The following is a 17,476-nucleotide window of genomic DNA, read 5'->3' as shown; positions in this document are numbered from 1 at the left end:
ATGAAATGAGTAGTCCATTAAAGAAAAAAAATATATATCAATGAAAACTGAAGCTATGTTAAATGCAGTAATGCATTATGTGAAAAGTGTATTTCTTTTAGAAAACAGGAATCGCTGTAGAAATCTATTGTATTAACAGTTTAACGATGTAAGTTAAAAAAAGCAAGTTTCTTTCGTAAAAAAAAACAGTGAGCAGTTTACAAAGTCTTTGTAACGTCATGTGCCAGTTCAAGCAAATGTACTCTTTATTTTACTTTTTCGCAGTCGAGAAGTGGCTTTAGTATACATATTACTATTATTTTTAGAATAAGTAACCTCACCTGGTAAACAAGTTTATTTTAAATTTTTATATAGATTATGCTCCGAATGATAAAAGGCACAATATACCTTAAAAATCAAATAAATCTTGAAGACTCAAGAAATGTCAGACATGTGATTACTAATGTTTTTTATAATGAGTAAAGAGCATGTTAGGTGTAATATAGCTGAAGAAAGTTTCGATGGATGTGTAGCAATGTGTCATAAAGGTTGCAAAATGTAGACGAAGTAGCATTTTGAGTTCCAGCTTAACTGGCGAAGGAAAGCCTCAGGTGACCCTCTGTGTATTATTTCAGGCACAAACGTGCATCTGGGTAGAACTACCAACGTTACGTAAGCTAGCTATATACTAGCATGTATCAATAGTCATATAGATAGTTATAAGAATACGTAAGATCCTCTGATAACTATTCAATGTTATCATTTTGGGTATCACCATTTACGTTTTTCAATTTAAAATCATTTTAAACACAGTATCATTCACTTACAATTCTTTTTATTTTCCCTAACTCAAAAGAATAAAATGTTTCCGTATTCTTATCTTACACAAATATCAAAGCATTATTGAACATATTTAATAAAGAAATGACTATTTGTTTAAATTTTGGAAAGAAAATCATCTTGTTATTCTTGGAAATAAGAAGTTAATTTTCATAATAATTTCATATTAAATGATTATCAATAACAGTTATGTTATTAAAGTTATAAAAGGCACATTAATCAAAGCGGCATTATGTCATTTGAATAGTCATATAAATATGATGGGAAATAAATTCAATTTGTTACTCGAGATTTTCATTATTAAATAATTCCCGTAAAGAAATGTCTATACTTCTTTATGAAAGCGATTTACAAGTCACGCAATACTACGCTTGTTTTTGTTTGCATGTGTGTAATAGAGAGAGAGGTTATGTAGGGATAGGTAGCCATTAAAATTGATAAAGCTTGCTTTAAGTGAACACATAGTAATGTTGAAAAAGTGATTTATTGTGAAAATATTGAACATTAATATCTTTTAGATTTTAATATATAACTGAAAACAAAACAACACATATTTTGTTATGGTATCTTTTAATAATAAATCTTTACTGCTACTAATGAGGCCCCATCTCATGATGTTCATATAATTTCTACTCTAATATCTGCGTTCACATAGTCTTCACTAAATATATAAAAATTATTACTTCTAATGTATTGAAACTAAAGTATATAATAAATTGATTTACGTCGAGTAGTTTTTTTAAGTTATAACAAAAGTTCACGTATTTTTATCCACCCTCGTAAATGTAAAAAAAAACTTTATATTGTTTTTATTTGCATATAATGATAGTGTGCATTCATTTCAATGCATGCTGTTGCAAGTCACGCAAGACAGATTACGCAAAGTACCATGTAGAGATATTTTTAAAAAAGATATTTAGACAAAGAAATATTAAAAATGTAAAGTCATCTCTGTGTGAATACTAAGAATAGAATATTTCATGCCGAAAATAAATGAAAGAAAAAAGAATAAATAAATCAATCAAAATAGGTTTAAACTATTTTATAATGATTCTTTTTTTTAAATGGTATTGTTTGATTTATTCGGTTTATTTTCATTTGAAACACAAAAATTATAAAGATTTATTCTTATAGAATAATCATGTTAAAGATAAATTAGTTTTTTCTGTTTTGTTTTGGTTGTTTTAGAAATGCTACGCATCAACGTGTTTGGCGGTAATTCATATAAAGAGAGATTATAACAAAGTTTCTCATTCACTTTCAGATTGGACAAAGGTGGTTCCATGACAACATTTATGCAAGTGTATATACACAAGGGTGTAAAAAAAACACATTTTCATACTGTTAATTGTGACACATTTAGGTAAATGCACGCTACATAATTTGTTACTTCATTCAATTATTTCCAAACATCTATGATCTTGGTTAATTACGATTTTTAATCTATGTTATTGACTATGTTATGGTACTAAAACGCCCCGATTTAATGATAGTATTGTAAATCTGCTGGGGGGAAAACCGGTAACGTATCCATCTGTTTAACACTTACCACCTTGCTAATCTTCATCAAAGGAAGTGAATAGTACCAATTGTGTAATATAATGTAATACACGAATGATAAAATGTTAGAATGCTAGAAATACCCTTTTTCAGTAGATAATCTTTAATATCGTCATTATGAAAAATGTTTTCCAAATAGTTTTTGGTAAGAAACAAATAGCATTTGTCTGCACTAAAACTGACTTTAAACTGGATTTTGCCATTCATGAAATGTGCATAAAACTTTACAACAGATTGTACTTGGTCTTCAGAAATTTAGCACATTCAAGGTAAATTTTCTTATTGTTATCATTTTTATTTTTGTTTAAAAAAGTCCTTAAAAGTGTACATGCAAATGGCTCATCATTTTACATTGTGAGCTTTGTTATTATATGAATTTTGGCCTACTTTCACTTTGGACAGACTTGGTGAAAATAAACATGGCTGACAAAGCGGAATCACCTTAAATTTATTGACAAGCGCTGTGTAACACGTAAAGATATGTACATGCTGTACGTAAAATGTTCGGCGATTAAATTAAAGATTACTTTGCATTAGGTAACTAAATTGTTTTACAAGAAAATGAAAATCCACGAATTTAAGAACCCACGAAAATGCCCGTTTTGATAAAACCACGAAATTTCATGCCCGCGAAAATAAGTGAATACGCAGTAGCACTATTCAGCAACAATCCACATAAGCAAAATGATGGTTCTTCTCAAGAAATATGTATAAAAATGTTACCCTAACCCACCCATTTTTAACACGTGTTTGGTCATTTTCCTACTTAGGGAGCCTAATTAAAAAAATCCTTTACATTTACCTAAATGAGTGCATGTTTTAAAAGTTTCCCTATTTTTTTCAAAAGTATATTGGTTAATCATGTAAAATATTAAATACATTTACCGTTTAGTATTAATTCTATTACACTTTAAAGTATCAGGTACCATATTTGTTATTAGATTTAGCATTTTTTAGCCAATAAATACCTAATATATTAATTAAATAATCAAAATTGAACATTTTTTTCTTCCATTAAGGGATATGAGAGATACATAAATAATGTTAAAAGGAAAAAAAGAACTTCTAGGGTTTGAACTCACGGCCCTAAGTTGCCTATTTGAATACTCTTCAAAGCGGAGGTAATGCATTAGGATGGCCATACCTTAAGTTTTCTGCAATAGTATTTATCATTCCCCTACCACATCTATGATGATATTATGATCTGTTATATATTTTGTTCATTTGGTATGTTACCGGGAATAAAAGAAGCTGAAATGTTACCTTTTGCGTCGTCTCTAAATGCATTTTAATGTCAGTTACTATATTTAAGAACAAGGAAAGTGCTTATGTGATTCACGTGAGTTTTTTCATATTATGGATGGAGAGATTGTTAAAAATTGTTGCACTTTTAATACACACATGATATGGGGTGCCGAAGATTTTGCACTTTTCACAAACATTCCCCCCAAAAAACAGACTCTGTATTTATGATTTATTTTGAATCCGGAAAATATTTTCTTAAAAATCTGTTATCGTTTTCGATGCGTATGCCGCTATCAAATGTGTCAATTTCTTTTAGAATGTCGAAATGTACTTTCTTCGAAATGGTTGTTTTGTTATAAATCTAATTTTCACTGTTCACATTTTGAAGAAAAGAAACAAATAAAATTGTTACGGTTTATATAAATCATTAAAGAGACCAAATAACATTATCTATAAAAAAATTACTTTCAAAGATCGATACATTACTTTAATGCAGGATGAAATGAATGCAAATAAGGATATGAAACAATTTTCAATGAAATGTGTACAATTGTAATTATTTAAGAAGAAGGGTATTTCAATGGAAGTGATTTGTAGGAAAATTTATTATGAAAAGTTCAGTTAAACGACGTAAGTTGAAAACAAGTAACTCTCGCCAAAAAAAAAAACATTGATTTTTTTTTAAGTTTTAAATTTACAGAATCAAACATGTATGAAGTCTGTCCTGTCTGTTTCTTGTTAATTTGTTGTTTTTATTTTCTTCTGTTGTCGCAGCTGCTAATGCTTTTATAAACTGATTTGGGCACTTCGAACGCGAATTTATGAAAAAGAGTTTTGAGTTAAAGGAAATGTTGCACTTTAACATGATCACTCATTGACAAATCGAATCAACCCGAATCTGCAATTTTCATATTACATTGGTGTTTTTATTTCTTCTGGATGATCGCACGTCAGACACTTGTCTCAAGTGAATTTGTAGCAAGTACTCATGTAAAAACAAAAATTCCGTCCGTGCCCGCAACTGGCGTTCCAATGACACATCCCGTTTTTAGACGGCGTTTACAAATGTAAGCAATCAAAGAAGATCTTCATTTGTTCTTTTGCTTTATAAATCTTCTAAATAATAATGGAATCATATAAAATGAATTTCAATAAAGTCATGTTTTAAAAAATCATAAAAGACACATCCATCATTTCATGTCAAACAAATGGTCATATAGAAATGATTAGGAGTAAGTTCAATTTGTGAATCATTTTCATTATAAGAATATAATTTCTGTAAAGAAATGTCTTTATTTATTTATGAACGCTCCTTACAAGTCACGCAATACAAAGTGTATTTTAGAAGCCTTCTATTGCATGTTTGCAATAGAGAGATTATCAAGGGATCGGTAGCCATTAAAGATTTTCGAAGCTTGCTTTAAGTGAGCACATAGAAATGTTGAAAAAATATTTATTCTGCAAATATTGAACCTTAATAGCTTTTAGATTTTATACGTGTATTCAGAGTTCTATTCCGTTATTTATGCAAAGAAAAACTGATATTTCGTTTCTTGTTCTAGTAAATGTGCGTGCAACGCATTGTCATGTCAAATGTCAAATTCATGGAATGCTCTTCTATTTATAATCATCAATACGCAATTATATTCATGTTTTATTATAGTATGGGTCATTCTCCTGAAAGTCACGCAAGACTACGTCATTTTACCATTTTGAGATATTTTTGTAAAGGATCACTAGACAAAGTAATACTATTGATGGCCAGATGGATGGCCAAACTATGATCAGTTTTGTAAAATTGTTCGGTAAAGTCGTTTTTTATGGAACTTGCCTATTTCTACTAAGAAGAAAGGCCTTAACGCCGAAGAAAATGAGAAAAAAAATTAATAAAAATCAAAAACCATATGATTATTCCTTCTGAAGCTCTTATAAATTTCATAGTATATTGTGATTATTTCTCACTTTATATGGTATTGTTTGATTTAATGTGGTTTGCCTTTTTTTGGCGTTAATTTTCAGTTGACAAAAATGATAAAGATATTGTTTTTCCGATGAATTTTGTTCTGTTTTTATTTCAAAACTTAAGAAATGGCCACAAAAATTTGCTACATATTAATATGTTTGGTGGCAGGCGATAATTCAAAAAAATAGAAGAATATTTCATTTACTTCATTTAATTTACTACAGACAACAAAAGTGGTGATCTAACAATCGTTCCATATAGATATATCTAAAAGAGTTCTTAAAGTTTACAAAATTTATCTCCAGTGTAAAATGATGCACTGGAGGGGGTTGCGTTACTTGCATATGGTTCTCGGGTGGGGACTTTCTTTCCAAACTACCGGGTATATGTAAAACCTCATTATATATGGACCGGTGACGAAGTTTGTAGAGCACTCTCTTTCCTTTCAGATAACATTAAATGATAAGTAACTTTTAACTTTTAAAATTAGAGACAAATAAGACAGAATACATTTGGACATATAATGTTATTCAACCATTTGTGATTATGGTTAACAATGCTTTGGCCCAGGGTTTCCCCCTCCAACTTTTTTACATGCTCTTAAATGTATGTAAATAAATTATATACAAACACTCAATGCGTAAATTGATTCGAATTATCCAATTATAAAATGGACCATGGACCAGGTTTTGTTTTCTGTAATAACTAAATATAATGAAATGCAAGAATTACATCTTTAAGTAAAATGTTCTTTTCTATCAAAATTGGCATATTAAAACAACACAGAACCATGGAGCCCAGCAGGACACCAAACAAGTGCAAAGCACGGACATGGCCTAATTAAAAAAAAACTCAAAATAGAAAACTACAGAAACAAAGAAATAAAAGAAGAAAATTTCAAAGGCAAACAAGAATAAGGGTGTAAGGAAAGGGACTAGGGGACTGGGGAGTGAAAATAATGGGGGGAATATCTACCGTACGAGACAATGTTTTAACAATTGTTATGGTTACAGATGGTTGAATAAGTAAATCACTAAGATGATCATGTAGATACATATTAAAGGAAATCACAATGACCGTAACAAAATAAACATCTCATAAAAATATTTCAATATTATTTATAAACACTTCTTTAAAATCAGGTACTGTTAATGAGTCAGACCTGGATTTTGTTTTGTCAAAGCCTCTGAAGAGTTAAATTTCTGTGGTATTTTTCTAATTAAAACTTGGTAATTTCACATGATGATGATGGATAACAACACTTTTATACGTTTTTAATTACTAATTTTATTTCCAAAATGTACACAACTTGTGCACTTAAAAGCTAATAAGCCGTTGTTATATGATAACTAGGGCATAATAGAATGTTCGATGATATTTCTTTATAGTTGGGTTGATATTGTAACTTGAGGCATCTCAATTTTATAAGTTATTTAAAATGTTTGTTGTTCTCTCTCCCTCCCATTCGCCGGTTTTCATGGAGTGGCACGAACGTGACACATTGAATGTTCTATGATAACCGTCGTATGAACAATCTGTGGATGTTTCTAAATTAAATATTTCTCTTTTGCTCTGTTATCGCATTTGATAGCAAAACATTCACATAACGAATAAGCTTTTTGACTGCGTACTGATATAGTCAGAAAATTACTATTTTTACGACTTGCAGTCACATGTTTGTTAATTGGCTTGAAATGACGTGATAATAAATTCTTGAATTCTAGAAAGACATAATGACATTTCGATGACAGACGGTTTAATTATACTCTGCTTTATTTATCATTGATTGCATACTAAATAAAGGCAATCTTAAATTGTTCTTTTTTCGTCCGTTTTTGTTGAAGTTATTTATCTTAAAACTTTGTTGCTGCTGTTGATAGAATATGATAAATTATAGTTCAAGCACACATTAATGCAACAAACAGTTTTTGACTGCGTACTGATATAGTCAGAAAATTACTATTTTTACGACTTGCAGTCACATATTTGTTAATGGGCTTGAAATGACGTGATAATAAATTCTTGAATTCTAGAAAGACATAATGACATTTCGATGGCAGACGGCTTATTTATACTCTGCTTTAATGATTGCATACTAAATAGAGGTAATCTTTAATTGTTCTTTTTTCGTCCGTTTTAAATAGTTGTATCATAGTTTCGGGACCTTTTCCGAGTTAAATCGTATACATATACATGCACCGTGCGTTAACTGGAGTACAGGTATTAGTTACCCGCACTCCAGAGCATGCCCATTGATTGGCTCATTGTTGCTGCGGTTTACTTATTGTGACGGAAGAGAAAGGGAAAGCGATAGAAATATCATATTCAAATGTTCGTTCATTGGTTACTTTTCTCCGGAGTTTCATATTGTGACAACAGGGAACTATAACGTGTCAAAGATTAATTGGTCGTTTAAAAAAACAACACACAACAAATAAATGTAACGAATCTGAAAATAAAGAAACATGTTTATAGTTTTAACATTTCTGCTAGAAGATATCTATATTTTTAAACGTAATATTCCGCCCACAAAGAGTCAACTTTACAATTAAATTCATTTGGGATTGTTTATTACATTTTGTTTCTCTGGTTTAAACGATAATTTACTGTTACATTTTAACATTTTAACATGACATATAGCATGAAATTTAATTGCACAATAACGTAGCATTTCGTCAACGTTATTCAATCTAAACTGAACTAACAAAATTATAAACCATCCTGTATATATTTTGATGTCACACATGGAAACAACTTCATCTAATTTTTTTCAAACGTTTTTTGTGTACTTCATCCTACAATTTTTATAATTCAATATTTATTTGGTTAATAAAAAACAATCATTTTTGTTGATTTAATACCAATTAAGCCAGTATTTGTGATAATAGAAATGTATTTGTCGTTGCCTTTATTTTGTCATTTTGGACTTCTTTAAGGATTTTTTTCTTTCTATTTTGCACTTGTCATGATCTGTCTTAGCAAACGTAATAAAACTGAGCCTGCAATTTTCATATCATATTAATGTTTTATTGTATCCGGGGGATCACGCTTGAAGCACTCCGTCTTATAATTATGGTCAATACTAAATTCCCTCAATGTTCGCGATAGGCACTCCCACGACACCACTTTTTTAGATAGCGTCTACAAATTCATTTATTTTAGCAATTAAATATCATGCCTCATCGTTACTCAACTTGGAAAAAACACCATCTGATATCGTACTTTTGCTTTATTATTCTTAGAAATAAGAAGCTCATATAAAATGCCTATAGATGTACGTTTTATGAATCATGGAAGGCACATTCATAATCATAATTAGCGGTAAAATGTCAAATAAATGGTCATAAAATAAGGAAATAAATTCAACGAATTCCGTAAAGAAATGTCTATATTTCTTTATGAAAGCGCCTAAGGTGTCACGCAATAGCAGCAATACCTTATTTAGCTTTTAGAAGCCTTAGTGTTGCATGTGTGTAATAGACAGAGCTTACATAGGGATAGATAACCATTAACATTTTACAGAGCTGACTTTAAGTGAGCACATAGAAATGATTTTGCTAATTGAGTGAATTGAATACAGCGTCATTATTCTTATAACTTTCATGTAATATTTGTTGGTCAGTTATGTACCCGTCCAGGCTATTTGGTCAACCTCTTCGTTGTCAATTATTCCCCAAGTGCACGGCGATATAACATCAGTAGCTGAGAAGTTGTATCGCTAGTGCTCACTGTGCCGATTTGTTGTAGCAAGGCATTCGGTGAATGATAAGGAAGACGACTGAGAAAACATCTTTCATCGAATCTTCACCTTAGATACTACATTCATGAATGGTTCATCCCCCGCCCTCTCGTGACTATAGTTTTGATATGTGGATGCTGTATCAACGAAACAAAACAACAATTTCCCAAAATGTTTGAATTGTTTTATGTACAATATGATTTAAGAAATCGGCACGTAATAGTTTTCGTGTACGTCATAAAACACATTGCCACACTGCTTTTCTTAGGAATATACAGTTTTAATTAAAATTAATCTATACTGATAACCGCCTCCGTGGTCAGGGGGTAAGAGTCGATGACTTCTAATCCAGTTACCTCCCTGGCGTAGGTTCGATCCCCGGGAGATGCTTTGGTAGTTTAGCGCGGAGGAAGGTAGTCTAGTACTGGTGTAACTCTTCAGGAACGATGGTTAGGAAACTACCCGCCTATATGACTGAAATACTGTTGGGAAAAGACGTAAAATCAAACAAACAAACAAAAATCTATACTGCAATAGTTACTTTTAACCGTGGCTTCAACTGTCATCACTACTGTGATAATTGTTTGGCCTTATGAATATTAAGGCGAACTGTATATTACTGATTTGCATGACAAAAGAAATGAAATTCATATTTTTGTTGACCAAAGTGTTAGTTATCACGTTTACATCCATGTTTTACACAATTGTAATTCGAGTAAAATCACAATAATGTCATTTCATACCAATTCTTGAAATGTCAAAGCATTTTCTTATATTCATCTAAAGTAGCCTAACGATTGAATGACTTAAGTAACTTTTAGAACGTTATAGGTAAAACATACAGAATGCAGATGAACCTGTTTTGTTATTTGATCATTTGTGAAAATGGAGAACGTACTTTTTGCACTAATGGTTGTACCGAATTGCAATTACGTGATACAGAAGCTGAGCATGTAAGGAGGATAGACGCATGTCGATTTTTCTTATACACAAGCCAGAGCTTTATGTTGGTAAGTAAAATAGCTGCTTACAAACTAGAAATGCTAATTTGCTCCGAAGTATCCAAGTATGACGTGTACCGATATTTGTTTTCTGTAATAGGTAAAATAATAACAGGAAAGTTTAAGTTTGAATTAAAAAAACAACTTCAGAATAGTCAAACATATATTTGAAAACAAAAATGATAAAATTAACAAATCAGTACTTATTGCTTGTTTTGCCATAGCCTCTTAAGATGTGTTGTTTTGCTAACAATGTTTCAGTTTCAAATACAAATAAAAATTGTACAAATTGTATCGAACTATCATTGATGGCAAAATAAATAATTACTAAAGAAGCTTCATTTATAAGCGCGTATGCATATTTACGAGGTTTTACAGTATCGATATGCATGTAAATCTCCTAGAATAATCAATCCCTGATAAGACAGACCTCTAAATTAAGGTAGTCAACTTCAACAACACTGTCCTTCAAAGGTTGTTGCTGAATATAGGTATTAGGCTATTTACTCGCACGATCATAAATAGCGGCTTTCGCTGTTGTAGCTCTGAACATTACTTGGTTCCTCCAGGTTTAAGCATTAGTTAAAGACAAAAGTTTATCTCCACGACCTTCTTATTAAATACATCACGCAATTGTTGTCGCAGACAAACTATAATCCTCATCCATAGCATACTTTGTACCTAATGAACCACTTTATCCTGGACTTTGCAAACCCACCACATAGACAATAATGTGTCAAGAATTGTCGGTCAATGGCGGGATTTGCCTTTGCCTTGAACGGGATTAAAGTGAAATTCACTTTGATGATAGTGTGACTTGTCCTCAGAGATAAATCATTAATGGAGCTCCAATGAGGTAAAAAGAAACAACCTAAAATACATAAGATTTGAAACTCTTGCATAGTTCAAGTGATGCATCCAAAATGTAAAAATATTTTCATTACGTTATCACTTTTGATAATATTTGATGTTGCTTCATTAAAGATTAATTGCTGAGTGTTGACTTGGTTTCAATGTTGATTTTTGTATATTTCATTAATGGCTTTAATCTATCATAAAGGTCAATTATGCAAAAATCTTAAAATTCCAAAGACAAATAACACGAAAGACATTTTTTTGCTTGTGCCTTTATTTATCGTATGTTTGGTCAGGAAAAGAAAGTTGAGATTAATCATTTGACAGTCTTTCCAACAAATGTTTTTTGCTATTTCCGAGGACTGGTTATGCGTTGCAAAATGTTGGGAATTGCAATTTTTTGTCTCGTTATTTTACACATGTTCATGTACGACGTAGTTGGGTGCTTTTAGCTGTTTTTAAGCAAAGAAATCACTGTCACTATACATGTGTAACAGTGAACTTATCAATAACCATGGACTTAACAAAAAATGAACCCAGAGAAAATCGTAAAAACTGATGCTGACAAATGATATGCTAATTTGCAAATTACTTGTTTGACTGAGGCACACCGCCAAAAGTATTGTATTGTCGAAAACTCTTGTGCGCGTTAAGTGCGTGAAAAGATAAACCAGTTAACTACTTAGGGTAAAACAGACTGAACATGACACAATTATGATCGAAGTAAAATTTTTTAACTCAATGGTAATTTACATAAAACTGATTTTTCAAAGGGACGTCCGTAGCTGAGTGTTTAAGGTCGATGACTTCAAACCACTTGCCTCTCACCGCCGTGGGTAAGAATCCCGACAGGGTCTTAGGATCCTTTTATGTTAGGAAGTTATCCTAGCTTATGGAGGGTCGGTGTTTCTACTCTACTCAGGTGCTCGGTTAAATTTGTGCCTGAAATAATACACGGAAAGGCACCTGAGGTGTTCCTCAAAACGCCATATGACCTATACTGTGTTGGTGCGACGTAAATCCCAAGCAAAAAAAACTGTTTCTTTTTTTCCAAGTTAATATGCACATGCCATGAAAATGTCAAATCCATCGCAGATCTTTAAAAGGTATGTATATGTGTTTCTCTGGAGAAGAAAATGTCAGGTACCAGAATGCAATATGGTTCGAAAAACTTAATATGTTATATTACTTTTTTTAACTTTTCAGGATTGTCTTAAGAGCCCCATTACTGAAACGCAAGAAGAAATGTTAGTAGTGCGTGATATATCAGTGAACTTCAAGAAAAACGTTATAAAGCTTTACAAATGGAGACTTATAAAGCTTTAATAATACATTAAATTTACAATTTTCAAAAAGCATTTATATGTTTCAATAAAGAATCTAATGGGTTGAATAAGCCGTACAAGTAGCAAATACTCAGTTATCTTTCAAATATATCCATCAGTAAAATGTCATGCTTGAAATTATTTGTAATAATATCTGTCTTATGTTGCGGTTCCAATCTTTACCGCAAAAAAAACGTCAGATATTTTTTCTTGTACATATATATTTATGACTTTTTAAAAAGGCATAAAAGTAGTTATGATACTGTAATAAATACATAAAAGTGTACAGTTTTTGTAATCATAAACTATGTTATAATATGTAAGACTTGTAGTATAAAATTGAAACCCTGTAGATCTATTTAATCTTGAATTTTCCAGAATTCTATTGAGAGACGACTTTACTAAGAGACTACTTATTGGCAGTCCCTTGGCCTTGAGTGGTCTCTTAATACAGTTTCGACTGTATATTCTACAATATGTTTAATGGTTTACCTTTAGTTGTTAAATTATCCTTATTGTGAAAATCAATGTCATTTCCTCCCTTATTATTTTCATATAGTAGCGTTTAAATTTACTGCTTGATTCCTAATAACCAAACGACGTTATTCTTAGAACAAAATCTTGTACAATAATGACACGAAAATAAAAAAGATTTAAATATATTCCAAAAATATACGATACTTTTGAATAACGGTGAATATTAGTGAAAATCCTGAAAAAGTAAATATTAAAAAAAAACGGGTTATTCACTCAAGTTAAATCTGAAGTATGATTAAATGAAGGCATCGTGGTTTCTTAATAAAATGTACGTTTGGCCGAAATAAAAAATAAATGAAATCAGTTTATAATTAAATGAACAAGATAAAGAGAGATAACGTGTACTTATATTATCAATGATTTCAAATACGTTTGTTTCCCCTTGATACAACGATGCCTTGAACTTGAGTTTGTTTCACTTTGCTGATAGTTTGACAAATTTTGTTATAAGCTGATTATAATTAATATTCCGTAATTAATTAATATCAATCATTAAACTATCATATAACGGTTGAAATTTAATCTGTAATGGCAAATTATAAGCGCTATCAAGATTTTATTTTTCTCCTCAGGTGCCCGTTTGTGCCTCAAATAATGCACAGAATGGTATCTAAGGACTTCCTCCACTAGTTTAGCTAGAACGTCGCCATAAGACCTTAACTGCGTCTGTGTGACGTAAAAAATCAATCAAACAAACAAACAGATTTTATTTTCTAAAATTTATAAAGATATAATTTACATGTATACAGAGTCCTAAGCAGTTTAAAAATAGAATATGTAGCATACATCGGAATATTGACCGCATGCCCGTCTGCTCTGTACGAGGGGTGATTGGTAAGTTCCCGGAAATTCCAAAAATACATCATAAGATACATTTACTGACGACTGACATAAAACTAAAATACCATATAGAAACATTGATTGTCATATAAACTTTAAAGTTGCTTAAAACCAAAAATCATCCGCGCAGTCTGATCAGGATCCATGATGTTCGCTTACCAACCCTATTACAAGTAGAGAAACTGATAGCGAACAACATGGATCCTGATCAGACTGCGCGGATGCGCAGGCTGGTCTGGATCCATGCTGGTCGCAAACCCATTATGTTGATTTTGTCGTGACGCGGCTTATATGTTTTGTTAATGGCTTTAATCTATCATAAAGGTCAATTATGCAAAAATCTTAAAATTCCAAAGACAAATAATATGAAAGACATTTGTTTGCTTGTGCCTTTATTTATCCTATGTTTGGTCAGGAAAAGAAAGTTGAGATTAATCATTACAAAACAACGTCATTTGACAGTCTTTCCAACAAATGTTTTTTTGTTATTTCCGAGGACTGATTATGCGTTGCAAAATGTTGGGAATTGCAATTTTTTGTTTCGGTATTTTACACATGTTCATGTACGACGTAGTTGTGTGCTTTTGCTGTTATTAAGCAAAGAAATCACTGTCACTATACATGTGTAACAGTGAACTTATCAATAACCATGGACTTACCAGAAAAATAAACCCAGAGAAAATCGTAAAAATTGATGCTCGTCTGACAAATGATATGCTCATTTCCAAATAACTTGTTTGACTGAGGCACACCGCCAAAAGTATTGTATTGTCGAAAACACTTGTGCACGCACGTTTAATGCGTGAAAAGATACACCAGTTAACTACTTAGGGTAAAACTGACTGAACATGACATAATTTTGATCGAAGTAAATTTTTTTAACTCAATGGTAATTAACATAAAACTGATTTTTTTCAAAGGGACGTCCGTAGCTGAGTGTTTAAGATCGATGACTTCAAACCACTTGCCTCTCATCGCCGTGGGTAAGAATCCCGACAGGGTCTTAGGATAATTTTATGTTAGGAAGTTATCATAGCTTACGGAGGGTCGGTGTTTCTACTCTACTCAGGTGCTCGGTTAAAATTGTGCCTGAAATAATACACGGAAAAGCACCCGAGACGTTCCTCAAAACGCCATATGACCTATGTTTTGGTGCGACGTAAAAACCCAAGCAAAAAAACTGTTTCTTTTTATCAAGTTAATATCCACATGCCATGAAAATGTCAAATCCATCGCAGATCTTTATAAGGTATGTATATGTGTTTCTCTAGAGAAGAAAATGTCATGTACCAGAATGCACTATGGTTCGAAAAACTTAATATGGTATATTACTTTTTTAAACTTTCCAGGATTGTCTTAAGAGCCCCATTACTGAAACGCAAGAAAAGTGAAGAAATTTCAGTGCGTGATATATCAGTGAACTTCAAGAAAAACGTTATAAAGCTTTACAAATGAAGACTTATAAAGCTTTAATAATACATTAAATTTACAATTTTCAAGAAGCATTTATATGTTTCAATAAAGAATCTAATGGGTTGAATAAGCCGTACAAGTAGCAAATACTCAGTCATCTATCATATATATCTATCAGTAAAATGTCATGCTTGAAATTATATGTAATAATATCTGTCATATGTTGCGGTTCCAATCCTTACCGCAAAAAAAACGTCAGATATTTTTTCTTGTACATATATATTTATGACTTTTTAAAAAGGCATAAAAGTAGTTATGAGACTGTAATACATACATAATAGTGTACAGTTTTTTTATCATAAAATATGTTATAATATGTATGACATGTAGTATAAAAATGAAACCCTTTAAATATATTTAATCTTGAATTTTCCAGAATTCTATTGAGAGACGACTTTACTAAGAGACTACTTACATGTATTTGCAGTCCCTTGAGTGGTCTCTTAATACAGTTTCGACTGTATATTCTACAGTATGTTTAATGGTTTACCTTTAGTTGTTAAATTATTCTTATTGTGAAAATCAATGTCATTTCCTCCGTTATTATTTTCCTATAGTAGCGTTTAAATTTACTGCTAGATTCCTAATAACCAAACGACGTTATTCTAAGAAAACAATATCTTGTACAATAATGACACGAAAATAAAAATGATATAAATATATTTCAAAAAAATATACGATACTTTTGAATAACGGTGAATATTAGTGAAAATCCTGAAAAAGTAAATATTAAAAAAATGGGTTATTCACTCAAGTTAAATCTGATGTATGATTAAATGAAGGCATCGTGGTTTCTGAATGATACATTTCCTGTCTTATATATTTCAAATGTACGTTGGGCCGAAATAAAAAATAAATGAAATCCGTTTATAATTAAATGAACAATATAAAGGGAGATAACGTGTACTTATATTATCAATGATTTCAAATACGTTTGTTTCCCCTTGATAAATAAAACTGATACAGCGACGCCCTGAACTTGAGCTTGTTTCACTTTGCTGATAGTTTGACAAATTTTGTTATAAGCTGATTATAATTAATATACCGTAATTAATTAATGTCAGTCATTAAACTATCATATAACTGTTGAAATTTAATCTAATGGCAAATTATAAGCGCTATTAAGATTCTATTTTTCTCCTCAGGTTTGTGCCTCAAATAATGTAAAGAATGGTATCTTAGGACCTCCACCAGTTAAGCTAGAACGTCGCCATAAGACCTTAACTGCGTCAGTGTGACGTAAAGAAACAATCAAACAAACAAACAGACTTTATTTTCTAAAATCTATAAAGATATAATTTACATGTATACAGAGTCCTGAGCAGTCTAACGTAGAATATGTAGCACGCATCGGAATATTGACCGAATGCCCCTCTGGTCTGTGCGGATATAAAAATACGAGGGGTGATTGGTATTTTTCCCGGAATTGCTTTATTACCTAAACATTGAATAGAAAACGAAAAGAAATATTCCAAAAATACATCATAAGATACATTTACTGACGACTGACATAAAACTAAAATACCATATAGAAACATTGATTGTCATATAAACTTTAAAGTTGCTTAAAACCAAAACTATATATATATATATGAGCGGTGTCACGACAAAACCAACAAAATGGGTTTGCGACCAGCATGGATCCAGACCAACCTGCGCATTTGCGCAGTCTGATCGGGATTTTGAAATGTAAGGGAAAAAAAATTTCCTGACAGATTTATTGTTGACTAATGCAAATATTAATTCAAAAGTGTATATACCAAAATGTGACTATGAGCTATAATGGCTTTGTCAATTGTGTATTGTGAGAGTTATGAAAGAATAAAGCTTCTTCTTCTTCTTCTTCTATGAGTGAAAATCCTGAAAAAGTAAATATTAAAAAAATGGGTTATTCACTCAAGTTAAATCTGATGTATGATTAAATGAAGGCATCATGGTTTCTTAATGATACATTTCCTGTCTTATATATTGCAAATGTACGTTGGGCCGAAATAAAAAATAAACGAAATCCGTTTATAATTTAATGAACAAGATAAAGGGAGATAACGTGTACTTATATTATCAATGATTTCAAATACGTTTGTTTCCCCTTGATAAATAAAACTGATACAACGACGCT

This window comes from Ruditapes philippinarum, unplaced genomic scaffold (assembly GCF_026571515.1).
Source record: "Ruditapes philippinarum isolate M1 unplaced genomic scaffold, ASM2657151v2 ctg1547_1_1_1_1, whole genome shotgun sequence".
In the NCBI taxonomy this organism is placed as follows: domain Eukaryota; kingdom Metazoa; phylum Mollusca; class Bivalvia; order Venerida; family Veneridae; genus Ruditapes; species Ruditapes philippinarum.
The sequence above is the reverse complement of the archived record's forward strand: the minus strand, read 5'-3'. Positions refer to the sequence as shown.